At 38.2% G+C, this 23,618-nt stretch overlaps 1 protein-coding gene across 1 annotated transcript in view; it reads left to right on the top strand.

Annotated features, from left to right (window-relative positions):
* TENM3 (teneurin transmembrane protein 3) overlaps positions 1–23,618 on the top strand; it is a 1,064,917-nt gene that overhangs the window by 328,860 nt on the left and 712,439 nt on the right. The window contains exon 4 of the mRNA XM_044938509.2: positions 16,013–16,089. The gene's annotated coding sequence lies outside the window, so the exon portion shown is untranslated. The remainder of the gene's footprint in view (positions 1–16,012; positions 16,090–23,618) is intronic.

The raw sequence follows: 23,618 nt of genomic DNA, 5'->3' as shown, positions 1-23,618 counted from the left end.
TTAACTGTCATGTTGGAAGGCACAGGCAAGCTGATCCTGAGATGAGAAATAAAACAAATAAGTTGCAGCAAGGACAGATGGGATACGGGACAGTATTCAGCCTCACTAAACTCCAGGCAACCGGTCCTAATGAGGTACACTGTGGTGGCAGTCCTGGCAGAAATCTCTGAGCTCTTGAAAGCAGACCTGGGGGACATAGACCCATCTCAAAGGGTCAACCTTTTCAACTGATGCATACAGAGATGAACAGAATCTTTAATCAATGGTAAAGTTCATTAAGTCAATTAAGCCAATCCCAGCTGTATTAGCTATAAAAACAAAGTCTAGCTTGAGTGGAAATAACTATTCTTATAAATAATCAAGATGAGACGTGGGGTTTTAATTTAAAGGACATAAGATGTAACCCATTTTCCCAAGGGAATTAAACTGCACTCTACTTTTTCCCTCTACTTTGTCACGACAAGCAGTGTTCTGAGCCAACTTTCCAGTGGTAGCTGGTGCCAGCTGCTGTCCAGGGGCTTCAGTGAGAGGCCAGGCCTCCTCCAAGACCACCCACCGCTGCTCCCACCCTTCTGCAAAGGCCATTTCATTGGTAAGGATGGCTGAGGCCTCAGCTCTGCATAATGGGAGCCAGGTGGTCTTGCAGGTCCTTAAATCCCCTTCCTCTTGTTAGAATGTTCTTAGCAGGGAGAAGAGAAAAGTCACACTTAAAAATAGCGCCCTGAACATCTTTGTTTTTCTCCATTTGGACTTCCTTCTAGATTTCATAAAACGGCAGCTATCACCAAATACAGTCATTTCTTCTGCAGGTGTTCAAAAACCCCAGTAATTTCATTGTTTCATGGCTCTTAATTCATAATTTTCCAATTTCAAGGTGACCATTTTAATCACACTTTGTCTCCAGTGTATTAGAGATAACCTTCATTATCTTAGAAACACAGTTTGTTCTTGAAAAATTTTAGGTCTTTCTAGGCTTGTATCAATGAACTTTCATAAATCAATCCATCTTTACTGGTTATTTTGGAGACCTGATATTTTCAGCCACTTAAAATACCAAAGTGATTAAAGATCCGACTCTGATGATTCAATTTAATGTGGGGTGAGTGGTTCTTTTTCCTGCTTCAGAGACATTTATCCTTCAAGGTGGTATTACACAGATGACTGAGATAAATAAAGCACTTTGCAGAAATGTGCTCAATAAAGCAAAATTGTATTATATCCATTTTTCTATTTTTCTTTCTTTATAACCTTGAATTTCTCAAGTTTTTGGTGCTATCAAGGCACTTGAGGTTATCTGACCCACAAAAGTTTTCCAAGCAGTGAAACTTTTTGCCCCATTTACAAAAATATGCTTAATTCTAAATCTCAAGTAGGAACACAGTTTGCTTTCACTTCCTTGTTAGCATGACGTGGTTTTGGTTTTAGGTTTTTACCTAACAGCTTACTTGTAAAAGCAGGTTTCACAACTGCTTTGTCCTCATCTCCACAGATGTCCCCCACGAAGGTCTCTGAGAAAACCCTTGGCTTCTATGGGACCTCTGAGTGCAGAGCAATTACAGAATTAAAATGTAAATAGAAAATGTGATATGATCCATTGGCCAAGCTATGTCTCTAACATTATCCACAGGCAAAATATATTTGCTTAACAGAGTATTGGAAATATGTGCTTAGGTTCAATATATACTCATAATATCATTAGATATTCACATCATGAACTAAAAATTATTTCTTTGCCAATGAACATAGACCATTAACATATACAATTTAGATATTTTCTGGGTTTTTTTGTAATTTTTTGAAATTTGTTATGCATTTTAGATTTTTTCCAGCATTGATTAGTTTTATGTACAAAATAATAAGGGGCTTCCCTGGTGGCTCAGATGGTAAAGAATCTGCCTGCAATGCAGGAGAGCTGGGTTCAGTCCCTGGGTCAGGAAAGAAGATCCCCTGGAGAAGGGAATAGCTATTCACTCCAGTATCCTTGCCTGGGAAATCCCATGGACAGAGGAGCCTGGCATGCTACAGCCCATAGGGTTGCAAAGAGTCAGACCAACTGAGTGACTAACATGTTCACTTTCACAAAATAATAGTGACAACCACTTCTAATATCAACATATGAATTAACTGACAAATACAGCAACTCTCGCCAGCTATCCACTTTACTCATGACAGTGTTTATATGTTGATGTTACTGTCTCCATTGCCCCACTGTCCTTCCCCCACTGTGTCCACAAGTCCATTCTCTGCATCTGAGTCTCCATTCCATCCCTACAGATAGGTTCACTGAGTTTTGCAGTCATTAAGATTAGCATTGTGGTGAAAGAGGCATCATTGTTTATCCTTCAGTTCAGTTCAGTTCAGTTGCTCAGTCATGTCCGACTCTTTGCAACCCCATGAATCACAGCACGCCAGGCCTCCCTGTCCATCACCAACTCCTGGAGTTCACCCAGACTCACATCCATCGAGTCAGTGATGCCATCCAGCCATCTCATCCTCTGTCATCCCCTTCTCCTCCTGCCCCCAATACCTTCCCGCATCAGAGTCTTTTCCAATGAGTCAGCTCTTCACATGAGGTGGCCAAAGTACTGGAGTTTCAGCTTTAGCATCAGTCCTTCCAAAGAAATCCCAGAGCTGATCTCCATTCTGAAGAATGAACTGGTTGGATCTCCTTGAAGTCCAAGGGACTCTCAAGAGTCTTCTCCAACACCACAGTTCAAAAGCATCAGTTCTTCAGCGCTCAGCTTTCTTCACAGTCCAACTCTCACATCCATACATGACCACTGGAGAAACCATAGCCTTGACTAGATGGACCTTTGTTGGCAAAGTAATGTCTCTACTCTTGAATATGCTATCTAGGTTGGTCATAACTTTTCTCCCAAGAAGTAAGCATCTTTTAATTTCATGGCTGCAGTGATTTGGGAGCCCCAAAAAACAAAGTCTGACACTGTTTCCCCCTCTATCTGCCATGAAGTGATGGGACCAGATGCCATGATCTTCGTTTTCTGAATGTTGAGCTTTAAGCCAATTTTTCACTCTCCTCTTTCACTTTGCAGTATTTAGCCTATTTTACTTTGAAAGAAAAATGATTTTTGAGAATCACTTTTCCCCTACAAACTCTTTATTAATAAGTTTAATTGTGTCAACATTATAAAATTCAGACACACATGGGAGGTAGGAGGGAGTTTCAAGAGGGAGGGGCCATATGTATACCTATGGCTGATTCATGCTGATGTATGGCTGAAACCAACACAATATTGTAAAGCAATTATTCTTCAATTAAAAATAAATACACAGACACATACATACAATTCATTTGTTTACAAACCTAAGAAATATAGTACCGTGGGGTAAAATAATGATACGTGCTTTTTAAACATTTCTTCCTTCTAGCTTTTAAACATTTTTTCCTTCTAGTTATTACATGTCTTACATGAGGACCATATGATAGGATGATAGACTCCTATAAATTGTCATAGCATTAATTTGCATGCCAAGCTTACATCACTACTTACAAATGGAGCGTGTTGTGAGCTCATGAACACGTTCAGAGAGATTGACTAAGATGATGTTCTCTTGCTCTTTTACAAACTTAAGGGATCACTTTATGATTTATTTGTGAGGTCTTTAGAGGAAAAAGAAAGAGAATAGACGTCTTAAAGCTTCTGAGCAATGTAAGGAGCTTATGATATTATATTAAATGATAGGGCAAACCACAAGAAGTTTATGGTAAGGGAGGAAAATATGTTGCATGTTTGCCTAGAGCTGGAAATGTTGTGGATATTTGGAGTTAGGGAACATCTAATTCTGAATGTGTAGTTATTTTGTTTGTACCCCTAGATAAATTACTGTTTATTTCTATGGGAGTAATGAATGGTTTGGGGTGGGGTTTTTTTTTTTTTTTTTGGTTTGGTTTTTTTTTGTTGTTTTTGTTTGGCTCTGCCCATGGCATGTGGGATCTTAGTTCCCCAATCAAGGATCAAATCTGTGCCCTCCTGCAATAAAAGCACAGAGTCTTAACCACTAGTTGTTTGGTGTTCAGTTGCTTCAGTCATGTCTGACTCTTTGCAACCCCATGGACTGCAGCATGCCAGGCTTCCCTGTCCTTCACTATTTCCCAGAGCCTGCTCACACTAAAGTCCAGAAATCGGTGATGCCATCAACCATCTCATACTCTGCTGTCCCCTTCTCCTTTTGCCTTCAATCTTTCCCAGCATCAGGATCTTTTCCAATGAATCAACTCTTCACGTCAGGTGGCCAAAGTATCAGAGCTTCAGCTTCAGCATCAATCCTTCCAATGAATATTCAGGGTTGATATTCTTTAGGATTGACTGGTTTGATCTCCTTGTTGTCCAAGGGACTCTTATGATCTTCTCCAGGACCACAGTTCCAAAGCATCAATTCTTTGGCACTCAGCCTTCTTTATGGTCCCACTCTCACACCCTTACTTGACTACTGCAAAAAAGTCCATAGCTTTGACTATATACAGACCTTTGTTGGCAAAGTGATGTCTGTGCTTTTTAATACACTGTCTGGGTTTGTCATAGCTTTTCTTCCAAGGAGTTGACATCTTTTAATTTCATGGCTGCAGTCAATGTTCACAGCAATTTTGGAGCCCAAGAAAATAAAGTCTATCACTGTTTCCATTGTTTCTCCATCTGTTTGCCATGAAGTGATGGGACCGGATGCCATGACCTTAGTTTTCTGAATGTTGAGTTTTAAACCAGCTTTTTCACTCTCTTTCACCCTCATCAAGAGGCTCTTTAGTTCCTCCTTCCTTTCTGCCAATAGGGTGGTGTCATCTGCATATCTGAGGTTATTGATATTTCTCCCAGCAATCTTGATTCCAGCTTGAGTTTCAAGCATCCCAACATATCACATGATGTACTCTGCATATAAGTTAAATAAGCAGTAAATTAACCATTGGACTACTGGTGAAGTCCCTCTTTTGGTTTTCAATGTTAATTCATTGAGATTGAATTGTTAACTTCCTCCTGGTTGTCTTGTAAATTTCTGCAAGAGAATTCTCAGCCTTTCCTTCTCTGCAGCCATTTGCCCTGATTAGCCAATGCCAGAATAGCACAAACTTGTGTGTGTGTGTTTGTTTTTTTCTTTAACTATTTACTTAATTTGGAGATGTGACCTGAAGGGAGAAAACCAACAACAAAAAAAGAAATGGCTGAGTTATCATCATTTGGAATGGCTGAAATGATTTAAATATATGGGGATTTTTTTTGCTTCAGATAACCTTTGTCTAACAGTTTTCATAGGAGCTAGGAGAGCCAGAATCGTAATCTCAAACACTGACATTCCTTGACAAGTTACTTTAGTTCCCTGCATCCCTCTGACCTTTATATAATGAGGATAATAATATTTATCTAGCTTAGATAAAATCTTCCATTGCATTTTTCAGAATCCTTCACATTGATAAAGTGATATTCCCTTTAAGATTCTGCATGCTTCACAAATATGAGTCATTTAACAGTTGTGCATGCTTGCTAAGTCACTTCAGTCACATCCAGCTCTGTGTGGCTGTATGGACTGTAGTCTACCAGGTTCTTCTGTCCATGGGATTCTCCGGGCAAGAATACCGGAGTGGGTTGCCATTTCCTCCTCCAGGGGACCTTCCCGACCCAGGGACTGAACCTGTGTCTCTTATGTCTCCTGCATTGACAAGTGGGTTCTTTACCACTAATGCCACCTGGGAAGCCCCTATTTAACAGTCTGTGCTTCCTATTATTAATACATACATGTATCAACCAAAAAAAAAAAAACACACAACAGAGAAATTGCATTTTACCACAGACTTTGAAATACAATAATAAATAATATTTGTAAGCAGTCACCTTGCATCAGACATTGTACATTATCTCATTTAATTCAAGAGTAATCCTGTGCAACATTTTCTTCCCATTTCATAGAAGACTACTATTGTAAAAGTCTACTTCAGTGGTTAAGAATCTACCAGCCAATACTGGGGACATGGGTTCAATCCCTGGTCTGGGAATTAAGTTCCCCCATGCCATGGGACAACTAAGCCTGCGCACCACAGCTAGAGAAAGCTGCAACAAAGACCTAGAGCAGCCAAAAGTTTAAAAAGAAAATATTAATAAAAGACTGCTTAAAAATAATAAAGTGGGAGTGTCCAGACCATGGTACAAACATCTACAGCTTCCCAAAATTACCGGAAGCAAGCCATATGAAAGTCATATCCCATTGACATATACATGAAACTAGCTCATGGAACCCCCAAAGCAGAATTCAGTTGTCTTCTTGCCTGTGCATATTACCTGGTTAAAATGTAATCCCTTTAGTGAATATTTGGTGTTTCTTGGCTGCCCAGCATGCTGGGAGCAATCTCTCCTCCAAGTTTGTGGAGATCTGCCCTCCCTCTCTCCACATTGGGGTGGAACTGAAGTAAAAATTGCAAATCTCCTCCCAGGTGGTGCTAGTGGTAAAGAACCCCTCTGCCAACGCAGGAGACATAAGAGACGTGGTTCGATCCCTGGGTTGGGAAGATCCCCTGGAGAGGGGAATGGCAACCCACTCCAGTAATCTTGCCTGGGGAATCCCATGGACAGAGGAGCCTGGTGGGCTACAGTCCTTGGGATTGCAAAGAGCCGGACACAACTGAAGTGGCAGCATGCGTGCGCACTGAGTCATAAAAGCCGTACCCTGCTGCCTCACATGACCTGGTTTCAGCACCTCTGGCCAAGCTCCCTCTGGTCCTCTGCTTCTCGCATGTCCCACCTGAGGATTGAGATGAGATATTGTGGACCAGCAGCCGTTCCTCATGTGTACACATCATGTCTGCCCTTCCCCGATTCAGCTACCTAGATTCGTTTGCACGGTATTTTTTGCTGAATGGTCTTGTTTGTGTGTACCAATGCTAATATGAAAGGATAAAACCAAAGTAAGACTTCAAACAGACTAGACATTTTACCTCCCAACCAAAACTGACCTGTAGTCTTGACCTCATTTCTCTTGGAAATGTTATGCTAGAAAAAAAGATTTGAGTTGAGCTTTTTCTGTTTTGTTATGTAAGGCTCAGCAGACTAAAGGAAGCCAACAAATTGCTCTGTTTTTATCACTGCACGGAGCCAAGACTCTCTAGCCAGCTCCATTTTAGGACTATCCATCGCTTCCACTGGCCATTAAAGGTATATCTCCTGACACTTTAGGAATATCTTAATGTGCTTTAAAAGTAATCATTGAAAGAGACTATTTGAATTGAATCATGTCACTTCCCAACTTAAAAATCCTCTAGTGGTTCTCCATCACTGATAAACACAAATAGTCTTGGCAGTGGGTTTCAGGCACTGTGGGCTCCAGTTGCTGCCCTGCTCTGCTGCCCTGCTCTGCTGCCCCACCTGGCACCATGTCCTTCCTGGCAGTCAGTCCTGCTGTGTCTTGACCCCCAGCAGCCTGCCTCCCCAAGCTTTTGCACATCCTTTCCTCTCCTTCTTCTGTTTCCCACTCCACCTAGTACCTCTACTATTTGTCCTGTTTCCTACAGGAAAGCTTTAACATATACCCGAGGCTAGAATTGACCTACTATTAAGAAATTAAAAAAAAAAAAAAAAAGATTGACCCTCTAATGTATTCTTCCAAAATACCTTCTTTTTTTTTTTTTTTTTTCAATAAAACAATTTATCAACAACAGAAACAGACTCACCAACATAGGGAATAAAAAGTATGGTTACTAAAGGGTAAGAGGGGAGGTGGAGGAAAGATAAATTAGGAATTTGGGATTAGCAAATGCAAACTATTAAATATAAAATAAATAAACAGCAATATCCTATTGTATACATAGGAAACTATACTTAATATCTGGTAATAAACTACAATGGAAAAGAATATAAAAAAGAATATATATATAAACATATATGTGTATATATATATCAGCAACCCACTCCAGTATTCTTGCCTGGAAAATCCCATGGACAGAGGGAGCCTGGAAGGCTACAGTCTGTAGGGTTGCACAGAGTTAGATATGACTGAAGCAAATCAGCAGCAGCAGCATGCATATGTATATATATATAACTGAGTGATTTTGCTATATAACAGAAATTAATACAACATTGTAGATAAACTATAATTAATTTTAAAATATTTTTTTAAAAACTTGTCTAATTTGTAATGATAATGTACTTATCACTTGTGTAAAGGTCTTCTAGACTTCTTACCCTATGAGGGCAAGAGTGGAGCTTGCTTTGTTAACCACTGTGTCTGTTATTATCTAGGAATATTCAACTAGGCAAAAGTTGAACAATGAATATTTGCTGAATAAATAAATGTAAGTGGGAAAATGTTATTTTAAAATGTCAAGAGTAGTCAAGCTCTTACTTTCTCCTTTAAATGTTTACTTATTGAAAAGAATGTGTACTATCTTTCTAACCTGGAAAAACAAAATTTCCAAAAGGAAAAGAAAGAAAAAAAGAAAGAGCCATTTACTGATTTGATAAAATCTTGACTCCAAGAAAAATAAAAATACTCTAAGAATTCATTTCTGTTAATGAATTCATATTTTAACAAATATGAATAAATGTAAATATGAATATACTTTCTACCATGGTTTTCTCAATTCATTTTTTTCCTTTGTATTTCAGTGTCTAGCTTATTCACAAAGCATTCCAAAGAAGGAAAAAAATTATATCACTTTCTAGCCATTTCTTAAATATCATCCTAAAATGTCTAAATTTGGGCTCAAAGTCTGAATCATGGATGCTTGGGGCTAGTGCACTGGGACAACCCAGAGGGATGGTATGGGGAGGGAGGAGGGAGGAGGGTTCAGGATGGGGAACACATGTATACCTGTGGCGGATTCATTTTTATATTTGGCAAAACTAATACAATTATGTAAAGTTTAAAAATAAAATAAAATTAAAAAAAAAAAGAAAATAATTTTAAACACCCTTTAAGTATGTATAATAATAACAATAACGCTTGTCTCAACCAGTTTAAAACTTTTATAGCATTTCTGTCCCAAAGTGGATAGTGAGTAAGATTTGGGTAGGGAGAACCTCTTCCAGTTTTGTTTTGTTTTGTTTTGTTTTTTCTTTAATTAAATATAAAGACACCTCCAGCCTCTTTTTTTTTTCCTTCAAATAAAAAATTTGTCCTAAGCAGATACATTTTTCACAGTGCTGTCAACGGCAGGTCTAATTGCTTTTCATGTAAATTAAGAATGTGCACCTTTGTTTAAATAGTAATCTAGGTCAAAATGAGGGAGTGGTTTATTTGTTTTAGCTTATTGGGAGCTTTGAAATGGCACTGAAAGCATGGCAAAAAAGTTCTTCTCTCCTTCTATTTATTTAAATAAGAAAACGCTCCTCTTTAAACTTTTTCCTCCTACTTTCCACTTACCAATAACAACAATCCACTGCACACATCACAAAGGCATTTGAAGATATTCATCAGCTTGGTTATTTTAAACACTTGGGGTTTGGGTTTGCTATTGTTTACTTTTAGATCTTTTATATTTGTTAAAACTTGATGAATCTGAGAATATGTGTAGAGGGGAAATATGGCTTTTGAGTTTATCTCAGTAAGAATTATAATAGGTTTCTCTTTCGCTCTTGTATACAGACACATTTGGGGGTTTCACCAAAAAAGATACAGACCTACCATGATTATCAGACAAGGTTTAAACATAGATTATATCACAGGGAGGAATTTCTGACTGGTCTTTTCTGGTTTATGGCACCAGTGAATTTAAGTGTGTGCCACCCATCACTGGACACCTGTGTGGGGAAAAATTGTATCCCAGCAGGCTCTGCCTCGAACCTGGTGAAAAGGCTGTTCATTTGTTTCTGTGTTTATTTTAAACATTTCCTGACAGGAGAGAATTTTGTGGACAATATGCACACAAAGGAAGCTTATTTTTAAAGATCAAAGAAATGTTTCTTCTCATTTATAAAATTTGTAGTATTAGTATAAGATATTGCCTCTGCAAAAATCTACTGTATGGGCTTTCCTGGTGGCTCAGTGATGAGGAATCCACCCACCAATGCAGGAGACATGAGTTCTATCCTTAACCCTGGAAGATCCCACATGCTGCAGAGCAACTAAGCCCCTGTGCCTTAATAATGGAGCCCATGCTCTAGAGCCCAGGAGCTGCAACTGCTGAAGCCCAGGCGTCCTAGAGCCAAAGAGAAACCCTCGCACCACAACTATAGAGTAGCCTCCGCTTACCGTAACTAGATAAAAGCTTGGGCACAGCAAAGAAGATTCAGCCAGCCCAAAATAAATAAATAAATAATTTACAAATCCACTGTAATTGCAATGCATTGGTTGTCATACTCTCAAGCCCATGATGCATAAATGATAAAATAATTTAGAAGCAATCCAGGCCCTGTAAAGGTCATAGAGCTACATGCATTTAAAACATAGGCACTTTCTATAGAGGGACCAATTCCTTACTGCCATTGTACTGTCAAGTTATTTTATTCCACTGTAAGAACATATTATAATAATGCACTCATGATTATACATTTCATTTTTTAAATGTGTGTTACTAATGCAAAAATATTGAAAATAAAATATGGATTGAGGGGGGAGAGCAGCATTCAGAAGATTAACTATTGGTCAGAAAGAAAAAGCAGAGGCAGGATTCTAAGAGTAACATTTTTCCTTAAATAGCTACAACACTTCTTTACAAAAATAAGCATTAATAACTAAGGCAGGTATTGTTGTATTTTGTATTTGTTTTGATTATAAGAACGTGGACTTTTCTAAATGTCTATACTAAATGCATCCATCCATCAAGAGTTGAATAGTGGGGTTGGAGGGAAAGAGAGTGAAACCAAAATGCTATAGCAATTTATGTAGATTATAAAAGTATAAAATGTTTACTACCTGTTGGGTATGTGGGGTGGATCCTGATGGTTGTTTGTTTATGATATATTTACACATGTAGTATTCACTGATACTCTAACTTCTTTCAAAAATTATTTAAGGTGGCTGAATCTTGATGTAAGGCAGTTAAATTTATAAAATGGACTGTTATTTATATTAGCAAATCTGTGAGATGCATATGGACCATTTAAATAGTCTTCATATTATCCTTATATTGATATGAAAAGGAGACCTGTAAAAAGAAAATATATTGCACTTGGATATTTTTAAGTTTTGAAATTCAAATAAACTAAGAGAATTGCAAAGATGAGTCATAGAATATTGAGATTTAGTTGGATTGTTCATAATATCCAACCTCTCACATCCTTTTTATTGGATAAATATTCAGATTGGAGGAAGTTGGTTCACAGACTCCCCACACAGTTTAAATTTCAACTTCATATTTGGCAGAAAACACCTTTCAAATACATCTTGTGACATCATGAGATATTCTATAATGATATTTTCCAAAGTCTCCACTATCAAAAGAACTGAAGAGCTGTTTCTATCAGAAGTCACTCAAAGTTTGTTATTTATATTATTTCATTTTGCATGTTGAGTCCAAAGTTGAAATTGCATTACTGCTGCTTTCATGCAATTGAAAGTATGTAACAACAACTCAAATGAGTGGATTGAGCTTGTTATCAAAAAAAAAAAAACGATAAAGGAGTTAGTTTAACGAAGTCATGACTGAGAAGTATGTAAGTCATGTTATTTTGATCAGCAAAATCAGTAGCATGTTTTTGGTCTTGCTTTCCATTTTAGTACTAAAAGACCCTCAGGACAGGCAGAAAACTTATGTATTTGAAACTTTAGAATTTTTATGAGAACATGAACTCTGGAACTCACCAGCAGTAGAATTTGCCGAGCCCTGAAATGTCATGATTATGACATTTTCTATTGACTAATACTATCATTTGTTGTTGTTCAGATACTAAGTCACATCCAACCCTTTGTGACCCCATGGACCGCAGCATACCCTCCTAAATCTCCCTCGAATCCTTTGAATGTTCTTCAGCTACCTGGGTGTCTCTCAGTGGTGTGTCTCTTGCTTCTGCTACACCTATTAACATAGTTCCTGATGAGTCTCTGAGCTCTAGTCACAGTACTCAACTCACAAAACATGACCACTCCATGTCTCCTGCTTGAATCCCTTTGAAGCTTTCCCTTGGCCTCAGAATAACTGTTAAAATCCTTAACACGCTCCACTGTGCACTGTGCAGGCCGGTCCCTTCCTGACCACCCAGGCTCCTCTACACCACCTGAGCCCGTGCCCAGGATTCTGAGCCCCTGGTGGCTCTCAAGTCTTCAAGTTCACCAGTCTCCCTTCCACCCCAGGGCCTCTGGCCAAGATCTTCCCTCAGTCTGGAAGCTTCTCCACTCCTATGTCTCATGCTTGCTCCACTGGGCTCGGATAAATCACATCGTCTTCGTCAAAGAGCCTGCTCCAGGCCTCTCAGGTCTTTCTGTGTGCGGTCTTGAGGTGCTTACCATTGTCCAATGTGTACAGCTTTGTTTGTGTAATAATTTGATTAATATCTGTCCCAGCTGCATGAGGACAAAGGCTGACTCTGTCTTTGCTCATCTTTATCCCTAAAACCTTAACAATGCCTGATGCATAATCATAATATGCACATAATTATATTTGTTGAGCAAATGAATATACATATAACTAAGAAGCTGGCGTTCCCATTAGCTAGTTTATCTTCTCATCACGCAAAGACAACTAGAATGAATTTTTTAAGTTCTTTGTAGAGAAACCACTACTCTTGCTTTTCTCATGGGTTTCTAATATAAAAATGGCAAGTGAGACCCCAAAAATGCTATTAATTTTGCTGACTAGAAAAAAATTGCTTAGATATTTCTCAGCTATAACTTTATAGAACTAGTTTTTCATGCTGAGATTCTTCATAACAAGCTCCATTTGCTTTTTGAAATGATTTCGACATCCACAGACCTCTCTCTATTGTTGTCAGCTTATCTCTTGTTGTCAGCTTATCTCTTGTTGTGTTAAAAACCACTCTCCTCTCCTAAAATGCCTCCTCTTCTTGTACATTATGTATTTTCATTAAGTCTTTATGATATTTATATGTAATTATAGGATATAAAAATAAAGCATAATAGGGTTCTATATATCTATACTCTGCTTCTGTTGAATTGTAAATAATTATAATTAATAATTGTAAATAATTCAAATTATCTTCATCTCCAAATTTGACTCTAATCTGTACCTTCTTCTGTGGACTCTATTACCAAACTTTTCTATCAATTGTATTTTCATAGTAGGTAATTGCCTGGTATCAGCAAAATTGGGTTTAATAATCTTTCCACATGAATCAACTGCCACCTCAAGATCAAGGCAGTAACTTTTTTTGAATGATGTTGTTTGTCTGTTTTCATTGGCATATTTAAATTTTGTTGGCATCCATTTTTTTTCCTATGGTGTTAAGCTAATCAATTTACACAGAAAGAATCTGCATCTTGTTGTTTTGCACACTGTGCTTTGTTTCCAGATAAAATTGAAACTTGGTGGGGAGTATAGGATATATTCATACAGAAACACACTGAGGATTTAGGAAAATTTTAATCACCCTAAAAGATGAAATCCAATGACAGACAATTATCACTATGCTTTCTCTGCTTTCCCTGATTTTACATAAGCATGTTCCGCAGTCATTCCCTCCTGTATTTGTTGTTTCAGGGTGGTCGATACTAATTGAAAAGTTAGTTGATTCTAGAAGAATGTCATTATTTTCTTTCTAAAACCAATCAATCCAACATCCCTTGAAAAACATCATTTATTTATTTTTTTAATTGGGGTATAATTGCTCCACAATATTGTGTTAGTTTCTGCTGTATAATGAAGCGAATCAGCCATAATGTTAGGCTTTCAGTCCTGTCCAACTCTTTGTGACCCCATGGACTGGAGCCCACTATGCTCCTCTGTCCCTGGGATTCTCCAGGCAAGGATACTCGAGTGGGTTACCCTTCCCTTCTCCAGGGGATCTTCCTGACTCGGGGATTGAACCTGGGTCTCCTGCATTGCAGGCTGATTCTTTACTGTCTGAGCCACCAGAGTAATGTATACATATAAATAATAATTATAATTTAGAGTTAAACAGCATTTTAAAGTATTAGCTAGCGCTCTAAGTGCTTGAAAATATTAAGTCATGTCATCCTGATAAATGTGTGGGAAGGTTTCATTTTCTTCTCACCTTTTTAAAGGCGAAGTGATTAAAGCACAGAGAGACTGTGCGTCTCCCTCAAGGTTACACAGACACAGCTGTTACGTGGTGTAGCTGGAGTTCATTCACAGGCAGCTGGGCTTCAAAACCTGCCCTTCAGCATCTTATAAATGTGGATAGCGCAAGTAACCGCAACCGGAACAGTAACCCTAAGGGTGCTGTGGCAGCGTGGAGGGTTCATGTCAGAGCTACGCTCTGAGCCCAGCCTGGGTCTTCCCTGAACCTGTAACGTGCTGTTGCGGGGCTCACGCATCGACAATTACATATAGAAGATCCACACAAACTAGAGTTCAAAGCCAAAGCAGAGCTATAAGCTCCTCAAATATCTCCTCAAAGAAACTGAAATATGCATTTTACAAGATGAAATTCAAATCCAGCTTTCAAGGAGCTCTGGAGCACCCTCTCATTGAAGTCCCCTGGCCCCTTTGATAGCTCATCTGGAGTGGAGGACTGTTCCCTGAACTTCAGAGCCCCAAGCATTCACCCCACCACTCATTTGCTCTTCAGTGCACAGTGGCTCCCATGCAGAGTCTATCAGATGTTCAAATCTTATTCTTTTGGTTAAAAAATGATTTTTTTTCTTTTAGTAAAGAAATACTGATCTGTGGGCATAGATTTCCACATAGCACAGTTGAATTATTTTTTTTAATATATATATATATATATTTATTTTATTGATTTGGCTACACCGAGTCTTAGTTGCAGCATGCAAACTCTTAGTTGTGGCATGTGGGATCTATTAATAGTTCCCTGACCAGGCATCCAACCTGGACCCCCACCCCAGGAGCTCAGTCTCCACCACCGAACCACCAGGGAAGTCCCTGAATTACTTTTTATTCCCCAACACTCTGTGCATACATATTTGCTCCAGTATAGACCAGCTTCTCTATATCTCTTAGAGAATGACATCCATTCCTTGACTCCCACACTGTAACTCAATTCTTTCAATAGACCTTGATCTGGCCCCTTGAGAACAAATGCAATAGCTTTCTTTCCCTTCACTTTCCTTTTTCTGATAATTATATTAATTATCTCTTAGTCAACCAGGTTCAAAGCCTAAAAGTGATCTCTGATCTATCTTTGTCTACCTTATATCCTCCATGTATTTTTGTTTCTTTTTTATTTTCATTTTTTGGTAAGGAAAAAAAAAAAGAAGAAAAGGGAGGGACAGAGAGAATCAGACTCATTGTTTGACACTTGGAAACATTGCAAAGGATTATAGTGCTATAATGAAAGCTAAATGCTAAAACTCAAGGAATGGATTCATTTGATTAATGGCTGTGATTGCTGCTTAAAATTACTAAGTAAAATGCAAAAAAAAAAAAAAAAGAACCCATGCATTTTTTCCCCTTCAACAGAACCAAAAACAAGTATTTGTAAATTCACACAATGGTAAACATAATTTTGGGCTCTGGGAATATGGTGTGGCCTAAGTTTGTCCTACCCTTAATCTAATTATTATCATTTGTGATCCTGGAATTAGCAACAGGGAACAAGTGGAAGGAGCTTTAAACAAGACAGAAAGATGGCAAGTCTTAGATAAATTCACAAACGTTTCACTCTTCATAAAGATGAATATAATTTTTTTGCTTTTGCTACTAGCTGCTGCTGCTGCTGCTGCTAAGTCACTTCAGTTGTGTCTGACTCAAAAACTCTAAGTGGACTCGTGAAATAAAGTTCAGCTTAACACACTGCTGGGGTAGACTTTAACGATCATTAAGATTTTTTTTTTCCATGTAATTGTTTTAGATTAACAGTAATCCCTTTGCACGGTGCATCTCAATATCTTTAGAGTTTCAGAATTAAAATCACGCACAAAAAATATCAGATCAAGTTTTTTTTCCAGTTTACATATATCACTTATTTTGTTTTAGGGTTCCTACTCTTCTAAGACAAAGTGATTTCAAACTTCTGTGCATCCAAGAAAACTGAGGAACTCTCCAAAGAAAAGGTAAGTCCTGGGAACAAAACTGTCTCCAGATCTATCAAATAAGACAAAAAGGGCTTCTTAAAATATATAACTTGTTCGTCTTGATAAAATATGACACCTGGGCCAAGCTGCAGTGTACTTGGTGGTGGTTGTTGTTCAGTCGCTCAGTCTTGTCTGTCTCTCTGAGACTCCATGGACTGCAGCACCCCAGGCTTCCCTGGCCATCACCATCTCCTGGAGCTTGCTCAAATCGATGTGCATTGAGTCGGTGATGCCATCCAACCGTCTCATCCTCTGCTGCCCCCCACACCTTTTGCCTTCAATCTTTCTGAGCATCAAGGTCTTTTCCAGTGGCCAGAGTATTGGAGCTTCAGCACCAGTCCTCCCAGTGAGTATTCAGAATTGGTTTCCTTTTGGATTGACTGGTTTGATCTCCTTACAGTCCAGGGACTCTCAAGAGTCTTCTCCAGCACCACAGTTCAAAAGCACCAAGTAATGTGTACTTGGAAGCACATTACTAATGCTGTTAACCTCCATAAATTCACTGTCAGCAATGATTCCAAAAAGTGGAGTTAAGCTAGTTTTTATGCTGTTTCTGATTAAATGAAAGCAATGGCATTTCTACAGGTTTTTTTTTTTTTAATTAGCTGGATGAGGACATGCTAAAATATATAGACTCTCTGCTTTTTTAACTAGAATTTCCTCCCAGAATGGAATAGACCAAACACAATGGATTATAGAATGTGTGTGTTTCCCCACTTTGTAAGTGATTTGGAAGCTCTCTTGTTCTCAGAAAGTCTTAATCCTTTCTGAGCAGCACTTACATGGCAACCTTAGAGAATTAAACTTGTACCTGGTTATTTTTGTTCTCTTCTGGATATAGCTCAGTGCGTTTTCTCAATGGTAACCATGGTCGAGTAATTTAAAGCTTTTGAACCTTGCGAACAGTTTCATTTAAAACCATATTCTGAGGGATTTCCTCAAAATGAAAAGTGTTTTCTACTAGAAAGCTATAAAAGAATTTACAATAGAAAACCTGATAAGTGTCCTACTCAGGATGTGTATAGAGTAGCATGCCTAAAAGATCCGGTTTCCTAGAGTAAATCATTCAAAAAGTGCCTGACTGTTTGGCTTACTGGGTTGAGTTCTTTGAGTATCTTTGACTTCACTTGATTAATGGCTTGTTTCTTCTTTTAATACAAACCTCAGTAAAATTTTCCTCTGGAGAAAGGGATTTTCCAGATTATGAAATAATTATGAAACACAAATTTATAAGAATGACAACATATTTACATGGGAAAACTTGAATTACTTGCACATATTTCTTTTTGATACTCTCTTCAGTCAACAACAGTATATGTTCTTTTTTAAAATGAAAAAAGAATCATTGAAAAAAATTAGAGGTGAAGTGCCTACATCTTGAATCTATGACAGTAGCTACAGTTGTGTCACTGATAATTTTATATCTAGGTTGCTAGATTTGAATTGATTTTATACCCAAAACAAGCAATCTGTTTTTTTCCCCTCCATTAAAACTGACACAAATTTAGTACTCACAGAAGAGGTTTTTTTCTTTTCAGCTAGAGAAGGGCAAATAGAAAAACAGAAGGGATATTTTTTAACAATGAAGTTATGGTCTAATTAGTTATATGTGTTGCATATAATAGTAGCAAATACTCTTGTTTTCTTTTAATGTTCCTTTCAGGCACTTATTTTTTTGCTTTTTGGGTAAGGGTGTCTCAAAGAACGGTGCCACAAGAGTCCTTTAATAAAAGTTCTTGTGGACACACATAGACTTCCTTACATACTCAGTAATTAACCAAAGGGGAAATAAAACTCTGGAGTGAATAGCTGTTGTATTCCACCTCTTGCATGCAGGATAATTTTCTCCCTTGATCTCAGTTTAAATAGTGGTGAGATTCCTCTGTTAAGATAAAATAGACATATTTATATGTCTAATGCAAAATAAATGGACATATTTATATGTCTAATACAAAATAATTTATATGTCTAATAATATAAAATAGACATAATTTTGCATCATGCATTTTCCTCAGTAGCTGTTAAGATTCTCTCTAAGAATTTTAGCAATATATTTTGCACAATCCATGAAATCAAAGACCCTTGGAATATATGTGCGATAGATAGAGAGACAGACAGATTAGATGAGAAGTGTTTTATCTAAGTTGCTTTGCTGATATTTTCCTCAAATTTCCCTCCTGACTTTTCATTCACATGTGAACCATGACAAAGGCTGTGAAAAACTTACCCCCGCAGTTTGATAATAGACTTCTAGTAAATTACGTTTTTAGGACAAGTTGTCATGGAATTATTCTGGAATTAGGTGCCTAGCTCTCATTATGAATGGGAGCTACACACTTAGTTTCAGACACCTTAAGCTGAAATGTAATCATCTATGTATCTTTTCCGATAAAAAGATAACTCAATATTCAGGGCAAAAGCCATACTTGGTTCTCTGAAACCCACCATCGATGAGATTCCTTCGGATCTTCCGCATTTCACCCTAGAAAAAGCTCTTTCTATGGATGCCTCTATCATAAAGCAGGTCAACCTCCCCTTGTCTTGTAAGTACCCTCTCTTCAAACCCTTCTCTTACTTCATGTAAAGCACTTTTTCCATTTCAGGAGGTTCTCAATGACAACCATTTAGTCTTCAGTAGCTAACGTATAAACTCCAATGTTTAGTGCTCCTCCGAGATTCACAATGAATGATAACTTTTCATAGGAGATAGTTGCTGCTATGCAGATAGGCCGTTGCCGTAAAAACACATGTATAAGCATGTATCTTGATGAAGAAACAAAAGGTGTCTTGCACATACCCCCAAAATCTCCCTAAATCAGGCAACCAACTACCTATTTTCTAACCTGGGAAAGACACCCCAACCAAACCAAAACAAAACAGTTCTAAAAGAGTCTGTCTAAACTATATTCATCAGAAAGAGTTTTACTGTTCTGATTTAGACAAGATATCATGACTATGCTTTAGGGCATAGACTTCAGCTAATATTTTTCAGTGTGGTTGTAAATGTACTCAAATGTCCTTAGGTTCTCCAGATATTTTTTATGAAACCCAACAAAGATACATAAACATTTCCTAAATTTAAAAAATTAAAAAGCAATGTTTTGCAAAAAGAGGACACATAAATATCACATAATTTCCCCATGTAGAATCATGCTATTATTTAAAAGTTGGTAAGAAGGATGGAAAACATGTAAGATGTTAAGTAGTCCATTTTAGAAGTGGAGACAAGGCATATCATAAAAAAACTGGAATCCAATTGATAAGCCAAAGCTTATCATTTTTTAGGCAGTAAACTCCACCCTTTTCCATGGCTTTAGAAAACTGAACTCAAAATTCTAAAACCTTGGACTTGTATAAAGTTTTTATTATAATTTTTTTGTGCTCGATCAATATTGACCAAAAGAGAATGGGGAAAAACCGAGAACCCACATAGTAGTCAAACTAAATATTCCATCACTGTCCCAACTGGGATGAGACTCAGATTATATGACCATTTGGCAGATAATCTAAGAATTCAATGGAATGAAAGAAACAGCATAAATTAACAATGTCAAAAAAAAATCATCGTAAGCCTTTTCAATGATTTTAAGTATCATTTTAAATATCATTTATGCTCATTGTTTTTTGGAATCAAAGGTCATCATGGCTGACTGCAGGTTTTACTTTTCGTCTGGGTGGTTTGGTATTTTGCAGACACAGCGTTTGATGCAAGAGAAATGTTAGGGCTTAAAATTTGTGAGATACTGGTAACTTTTCGCCATGCTTCTTGGTCCCTTGCTCCTGCATAAGAAGGCTTATCCTGGAGTCTGGACCTAAGCAGTGTGGTTCAAGGTGTCCTGTTTGCCCCAAGACTTGGGAAAGAGTGATAGACCTTTCTGAAGCTGCCAGTCTGATTTGAAAATCTGGGCAAGTCTGTACCCAAGGGAGCATTCAGGCTTATTGAGTGCTTTGACCATTTGTGTTTGCGTCTGACTTTATATATGCTACGTAAAATATCCGTGTGTCTTCTGTGATATTGCCAAGGTGACACTTGGCTTCAGTCTAAAAGAGGAGGGAGGGCATAAACAAATTTTCTTGTTAAAATATATAACCTATGGGAGAATAAGAACAAAAGACAAAGTGATTAGGGAAAAAATTTCCATTTTTTAGTGACCTAAGTCACTATTTTTTTTAAACTATGAATTAAAATTGAATAGTAAGTTATTCTATTACAGGGAATGAGCAAAATCAGGTTTTGGGGGGCTGTCCCAGGGCTAGTGAAAAAACAGCAAAAATAGCTAATAAAGAAAATACATTGGCAGACTCACTTGAACACTGGCTAGAGAGCACGTCTGAAATTGATTATTTCAGTTTCATCCTATATCAGTTATAAAGCATTGCTCTCACAAAGTTAAGGTTGCTGGATGTTTCAGGGCCCCTTATATATATATCACAGTGTAATTATTTTTGTACCTGGATAGGAGCCATAAGGTACGCTGATGTCACACATCACTTTCTCCACAAGTGTGTGGCCTGGTCATTGTGTCACGAGTTGGCGTTTACAGAGGTTTGCACCAACAGGGTTTCCCTGGTGTCTCAGATGGTAAAGAATCTGCCTGCAATGCAGGAGAGCAGGGTTCTATCCCAGGGTTGGGAAGATCCCCTGGAGGAGGACATGGCAACCCCACTCCAGTATTCTTGCCTGGAGAATCCGCATGGACAGAGGAGTCTGGCAGGCTACAGTCCATGGGGTCACAAAGAGTTGGACATGGCTGAGCAACTAAGACCACACAGCACAACAGAATGTTAGATCCTTGGAGAACACCAGGGGGTGTCTGTGTCCAGGCTGAAACAAGTCTTCATCCCCAAGAGGGTTTATTCTTGTCCCAATTTCTCCTACCACCAAAGTCTTGGCCCTATAGGATTGTGAGTATCTTCTGTCTGTGGTAAAGCCATGGTTGTGGAAATGCACAGCCTCGTATGAAGCAATGACCCTCTGCTGAGACCAGACCACTCACATTACAGCTTGTGGACCAACCCACAGGGACCCACCTAAGAAACTGATCTTTAAAATGCCATCAATAGACAACACTTAGGAGGGAGGCCAAGCCAGATAACAGATTTGCAGAGGAGCAAATCTTCTGTTTATTGACTCAGGAATCAGAAAGTATCTCCCCAGGGATTACATAGATATTGTTTTGCTAATAGGTGGTACTGATTTGCCTTCAGTTTTCCAAACAGGAAAAATAAATAAATACAATGCTACAGAGGATGTAGTTTGATGTAATGATAGACCTTGGAACTGATTAACTTAGGCTTAAGTTTTTAATCTATTCCTTCTGACCTTGAAAACTTGGCAGTGAAAATTCACTTTGCAGTTGCTTAATCTGTAAAAGGGAAATAATAAACCCCTCTACTGTTAGTTTTGGGCCTCCCAGGTGGCTCAGTGGTAAAGAATCCACCTGCCAGTGCAGGAGACACAGAGTCAATCCCTGGGTCGGGAAGATCCCAAGAGGAGGAAATGGCAACCCACTCCAGTGTTCTTGCCTGGGAAATCCCATGGACAGAGAGCCTGGTGGGCTACAGTCCATGGGTACGCAGAGTCAGACTCAACTGAGTGACTGAGAGCGAGCGAGTAACTTATTTTATGAAGAGAAAATGTGGCTAATATATCAAGGTAGTACCTATATATATATATATATATATATATATATATATTATATATATATATACATGAAATGTTCAATAAGTTATCTGTTATTATTATTTAAGGTAATTAGTTTACAAAAGCCACGTGTTCTAGAACAAGTTTCTGTTTTGAACTTCCTCTTCTAAGATCCATTAGTTAAGGGATAGAGTGCAGATATTTTCGACCTTCTCATATTTTTATCATATTTATTGACAGAGAAGAAATGAAATCTAAACTTAACAAGTAGAAGAAAGAATAGAAATAGGCAATGCTGAGAATATTTTTTTTACTAGAGCAGCCACATTCAGGCAAGCCTCATCCCACCTCTCGAATCAGACTGCAAAGGGAAGATTTAGGGAGGTGCAAGCACCCCACTCCAGTACTCTTGCCTGGAGAATCCCGTGGACAGAGGAGCCTGGTGGGCTGCAGTCCATGAGGTCGCTACAAGTTGGACACGACTGAGCAACTTCACTTTCACTTTTCACTTTTATGCATTGGAGGAGGAAATGGCAACCCACTCCAGTGTTCTTGCCTGGAGAATCCCAGGGACGGGGGAGCCTGGTGGGCTGCCGTCTATGGGGTCGCACAGAGTCAGACACGACTGAAGCGACTTAGCAGGAGCAGCAGTAGCAGCAATGAATGTTGAAGGTTTTGCCTCAGGAAGTGTAGCCAATTGCCAGTGTTCACTCTGGGCATATCTTTCTTGTTAGGTTCTAAACAGAAGGCTTGCTGTATGGAAGATTACCAGAAGTAAATAAGCTTAACAAAGAGGAGTGTTAGAACCTAAGTGTCCGTGTCTAGCTTCAGAGAACTCCACCACGAAAAAAGGCGGGTGTCATTCTGCATGCTGCTCTGTCCCTGACGCTGGCCAAATACTCTGTGTCAATACACAGTGAAGGTTCCATAAGTACATGTTGAATGGATGAATAAATGAGCGATTTTCCTGGAAAATAATATTCTAGGTGGTCTCTCTTCTAGGAGTTCAGAGATGACTTCCAACGGTCACAACGTAGTTCTAACCTATGTGGAAACATCCACTCAGCATGTTTTGATCTTGACTATTCATGAGTGTATTTCTAACTTTGGACACAGCCACTCAGCACACTTTGACTATGACTATTAGTGCCTTTGCTCTCCATGTTCCTGCTGTGTGTGTCTATCTCCAGACTGAGCCGGATTAGAATAAATCTACTTGGAGATCTTTCGATGGATGTCCTTTACAACTATGAAGTTATTTATAAGGGGTAGTTTTCCATAGCTAATGTATTTCTTAATTTGTGAGCCTGACCACATAAGAAATGTCATAGCAAAAAAAAAAAGAAATGTCATAGCAATGATTCCAGTGATCCATGCAGCCAGCAGTGGCCCTAAGGAATAGTTTATGTGAGATTGTGGTTGCCACTCAGATTTGACATAAATAAACTTCTTCAAAGCACCTTATAATTCACCAAAAGTTTCTCATATCAGAATTTATTTAATCATGTTGAATGTTATAAGCTAAAAGTAACTTCTCATAGATGTTCCCCCAATTTTAGTGACTTTTTATTGTACAAATTTAGATATTAAAGAGTTTAAATGGTAATAACTATTAAACAGTGATAAAATATGATTGTTTCAGAAAGGGATTGTTACCCAATATCAAAATATTTTTAACTAGGAACTATTACAAGTATAGGTGAATAATCAAAGAACAATACCGATGTCATAAATGTCTACCTATTTCTATACCTTCTTTTTTTCGTTTTGTTCATTCCCCTGAGAATAGTATTTCCCTAGTTCCAGATTTTGTGATGTTTGCTTTATTCAAATACATCAGATAATCAATCACCTTCCTTGTTGA

This window comes from Bubalus bubalis, chromosome 1 (assembly GCF_019923935.1).
Source record: "Bubalus bubalis isolate 160015118507 breed Murrah chromosome 1, NDDB_SH_1, whole genome shotgun sequence".
Lineage (NCBI taxonomy): Eukaryota > Metazoa > Chordata > Mammalia > Artiodactyla > Bovidae > Bubalus > Bubalus bubalis.
The sequence above is the reverse complement of the archived record's forward strand: the minus strand, read 5'-3'. Positions and strand labels throughout refer to the sequence as shown.